This window comes from Manis pentadactyla, chromosome 11 (assembly GCF_030020395.1).
Source record: "Manis pentadactyla isolate mManPen7 chromosome 11, mManPen7.hap1, whole genome shotgun sequence".
Taxonomy (NCBI): domain Eukaryota; kingdom Metazoa; phylum Chordata; class Mammalia; order Pholidota; family Manidae; genus Manis; species Manis pentadactyla.
The window spans coordinates 12,411,268-12,416,115 of NC_080029.1; positions in this window are offsets into that span (position 1 = coordinate 12,411,268).

The following is a 4,848-nucleotide window of genomic DNA, read 5'->3' on the forward strand; positions in this document are numbered from 1 at the left end:
AGATAATTTTTGTTTAATGTCTCTCCTGCACTACAATTTCCATGAAAGTAGGGTCATGGGTATTGCTGTGTTCCTGAGGCTAGCACAGTACCTGGCACATGAGAGGACCATAGTAAATATTTGTTTATTCATTCATTTAACTGATAGGGGGTGTTTTGGGTGTTAGGGATATAGCAGTGAATAAACAGAAAAAAAATGAATAAACACATTGAGTAATGTTTTATTGCTCAGTAAAGTGGTAAAGGTCAATATCACCTTGTTGAAAGAGAATGCTCATTATACATAATTAGTACATTTACTTTTAAAATTCATTGACAAATTTCTTAATCATAGAAAAGATATATTATGGTTTCACACTCTCCATCATGGCCTAGAAAAAATAATCTCTGAAATTCTGAGCAGTGTTTGTAGCATAATTAATGCTAAATTTTGAAGACTGCTGAGGTACCAGATTTTACCTTACTGTTGCATGTGTCATTACCAAGCACAAAAATTATATTAATTTAAAACATTTGTTTTTTGCAAGGAACCAGTTAAGTTTGATTCCTGTATAAAATAGGAAGGATATGTAGATTGTGTCCAGCTTTGAAAATTCCCTCTAAGATGTAAATAACCTATTTGAGTTATTTACCAGCCTTAAAAGGATTCATAAGACTTCTATAGAAAGAAGACTAGTAAAAGATTGCCTAAATGACAGCTCCAATCCTGAAAGGATAGGATGAGAACTTTGGAGACCTTTTCTGATAGAATTTAAGAAAGGAACTCAGAGAAGAGGCTGTAAGAGAAGCAGCCTAACCCCATACACGTCAGGACTTGTCCTCACAGATAGTAAGTCTGGAGATAAGGAAGATGGGGAGGACGGCTGAGTAATGTTTTCTTACTCATAATGAAAAAGGAACCCGAAAGAAGAGCAGATCGACAGCCAGAAAGAAGAGTGGCCAAAGGAGGAAGGAAGGCATATGGAGAACACTAAAGGGTGGAGGAGTGGGAAGGTAAGGACGCGGTTGTACAGTGAATGCTCAGTGACGTGCCTGTAGGCTTCTCGGTAATGTATACTTTTCCTTTTTACATAAGACATTCTTGTCATAGTTCATATTTCCTTCAGAGCGATGTATATAAAATTCTTACTATTTTGTTCCTCCTCATCCTTTTCTCCATCCTTCCTTTCTCCCTGCTGTTTACCAACATTCATGCTCAGTTTTTGTTTTTTTAATAGAAAATTCTGAAAACTAATTTGGTGGATGATAATAAAACCATTGACTCTTATGTCTATAAAAGTATATATCTTCAACATCTTCTAGTGAAAATACCCATCTATCAAGAACATTCGGGTATTCATTCAACCAATAATGGGTAGCTACCTTGTGCCATTCATTTTAGGTGCTGGGAATACACCTGATGTGGACAAAAACCCTGTCCTCATAGAGCTTTTATTATAGTGAGTATATCAGAACACACAGAGTATTTCTAAATAACACTTGATGGATTTCATGTAATGAATGAGCAAATAGAAGATCAGAAAATCTGTTCCTGGTCTTCCCATCTAATTGTCATGGTTTAATTTCCTTCTATCTTAGTTTACTTCAAATACTCATGTTCATAATATATTAGATGAGTTATCTAGAATTTTTTTTTTAAAGGTACACATAGAGATATTTTCCTTGAGCTACTCTTAGCTAAAAGCAAAGCATGCATATAGAATCAAGTGACCATTTGAAAAGAGCCACCTCAGTTTTTAACCTAGGGAAGTTTTGTGATGATTTTAAGAACAACTGACTTGCAAATCAATTTTTATCTGGGATGCTTGTATGTTTGGGTTTTCCTGGCTTTAAAAGACAGTAGAGATGAGGATAGAATTTAAGAAAGAGACTCAGAGAAGAGGCTGTAAGAGAAGCAAGCCTAACCCATATACATCAGGACTTGTCCTCACAGATAGTAAGTCTGGAGATAAGGAAGATGGGGAGGACGGCTGATTTTCTAAATATGATTTTGTTTTTCTTGACTTTAACATCAAAGACAATGGACATCTTTGTTTTGTGGATTATTTTTGGAGTATCTGGGAAGGTCAAAGAAAATGCGTTCAATTTTCTGCATTTATTTTCTCCATATTTGTGTCTGTATTCTCAGTGTAGTCATATATGTTAATCCTTTTGTATCTTTTAAGGCTGAGAGAAAAAGAAAAAAAAGGTGAAAGGTATAACACTTCCTTAAAACGTTAAAACTACATTGTTTATTAACTAAGTGCAGTTTCTTCTCTGGGGCAGTGTAGAAGTACATGAGTCTTTTATAAAAGTATTTCATTTCTTTTTTTCTTAAAGAGCTTTTCACTTTTTTGAAGCATATGGGCAAGGCAGAGGGAAGGGCAGGCCAAAGATGCTGGGCTTTCAGAAGTGGTGGCACCAGAAATGGTGACATCAAGGTTCAAGAAAGTCACATTAAGTGGGAGGATTTGGCTGTGAGTGTGTGTGTGTGTGTGTGTGTGTGTGTGTGTGTGTGTGCGCGCGTGCATGCAACACATGTGTCCTTTGTCTTGTAGAATTAAAAAAATGACATCTGTTTTCTTGAAAGTGAGGGAAATAAACGAATCCAACAGGGTTGGAAGAGGGATGGAAACATTATGACTGATTTGATCACAGTCAAGTTTGTTTCTTTTCCCAGTCCAGAAAAAGCTAAACTTGAGTAATAATAAAGGGGAAAAGTTTTCCCTTTCCTAGTCCAGAAGAAAGTAAGTTGCAGAAACAACAAAACAGGAAAATGTTTGGAATGATATCTTTATTTTTTTGGCTTAGAATGTACGTTCCAATGGGCAGAAATTGTTCACTGTGTGTAGCATTCTATCTTTGCTCTGTAGATAGAAAATAAATAATAGATGCCCTAGGGGTTTCTATTCATGGTTCTTTCTTGGAAACTGAGAGACTTAAAAACATTTTTTTCCTAATGATATAACCTGAGTCATAATGGCAGTTATTGCCAATTAATGGCAATAATTTGCACCCAGGCTGTGAATCTTAAAAAAAAGCCCTCTGGGTGATTTTCTTATACCCCTTATAGAATTATCAAAGTAGATGGACCATAGTGAAATTCATACACATACCTAGGCTGTGTAGTTTCATGGGAGATTTTTTTCACTAATTTTTTTATTGTTGTTAAACAGACATAACATTTACCATCTTAACCATTTTTAAATGTATGGTTCAGTAATATGAAATATATTCATAATATTCTGCAGCCATCACTACTATCCATCTCCATAACTTCCCATTTTAAAATAAATTCTATACTCATTAAAAACAAATGCCAAATTCTATACCCATTAAAGAATAACTCCCCATTCCTCCCTCCCTCCAGCCCCTGGCTACCACCTCTTTATTTTCTGTGTCTGTGACTGACTACTCTAGGTCCCTCATTATGTGGTATCATAAGATATTTGTCTTCTGTGACTGGCTTATTCACTTAGCATAGCTCCTCAAGTTCTAGGAACTAGCAGAGTTCCTCCATGTTGTATCCTGTGTCAGAATTGCCTACCATTTTAAGGCTGAATAATATCCCATTGCATGTATATACCACACTTTGCTTATCCATTCATCTGACAAGAGATGTTTGGGTTGCCTCCATATTTTAACTATCTTGAATAACGCTGCTACAACGTGAGTGTACAAATATCTCTTCAAGACCCTGCTTTTGGTCCTTTTGTGTATAAACTCAGAAGTGGGATTGCTGCATCACATAGTAATTCCATGTTGAAGTTTCTGAGAAACCGTCATGCTATTTTTCATAGCCACTGTACCATTTCCATCAACAGGGTGAGAGCAACAAGAATTCTAGTTTCTTTACATCCCTACCAACACTTGGTTACTTTCTGTTTTTTGATGATAGGCATTCTAGTGGGTGTGGGATGGTATCTCAGGATAGGTTTGATTGACACTTCCCTGATGATTAATGATGTTGAACATCTTTTCATGGGTTTATTGGTCATTTGTATATCTTCTTTGGAGAATGCCTATTCAAATTCTCTGTCCTGTTTTGACTTGGGTTTTGTTGTAGCTACTCAGTTTTAGGAGTTCTGTATATGTTCTAGATATTAATCTTCTACCAGATACTGATTTTCAAATATATTCTTCCATTCTGTGAGCTGCCTTTTTACTCTGTTCATATGGTCTTGATGTACAAAATTTTTAATTTTCATGAAATTCTGTTTGTCTAATTTTACTCTGGTGCTTGTGCCTTTGGTGTCATTTCCAGGAAATTGCTGACCTAAGCAATGTGTTTTGATCTTCAGGCAGTTCATGCATTAAAATGTAATTTATCCTTTTGAATTTTTCAAGCACGTGTTCCTTATTCATATTATTGCATAGATATTTTTCATGTCCTAGGAGTCAGAAAAATAAACTAGGTACATCTCCTTTATTTTTAAAATTAGGTTGTTGGAAGGTGTTAATCTTTTGGTCTTTGGGCCATAATTGGGAAACATTGATTTAATCACTCAAATTCTTCCTTTGTTAAGTAGAAATAACTCTTTTCAGGACCTTGTGTGATTGCTGTTGCTTGCTGTAAGACAGTAGATAAGCTTGGTCATTGTTTGAGAAGGGAGGAGGGGATGAGTCGGAGAGATCGGGACTGCTGAGGACAGCTTCACCTGAATGAAGTCTCTGAGTGCAGTGTCTGGGCTCGCAGTTTTACAAGGCTTGAATTTTCATTCTGTCAGACACTAATAAATAAGGGGAATTGGCTTAGCTAACAGAATTTTCCAAAGGCTGATGTACAAACTCCAATACCAGTTTACTAATTTATAAAGGGAGGATAGTCCCTTCCAATGACAGAAATATTTATGTCTGCTTTCACAATCAA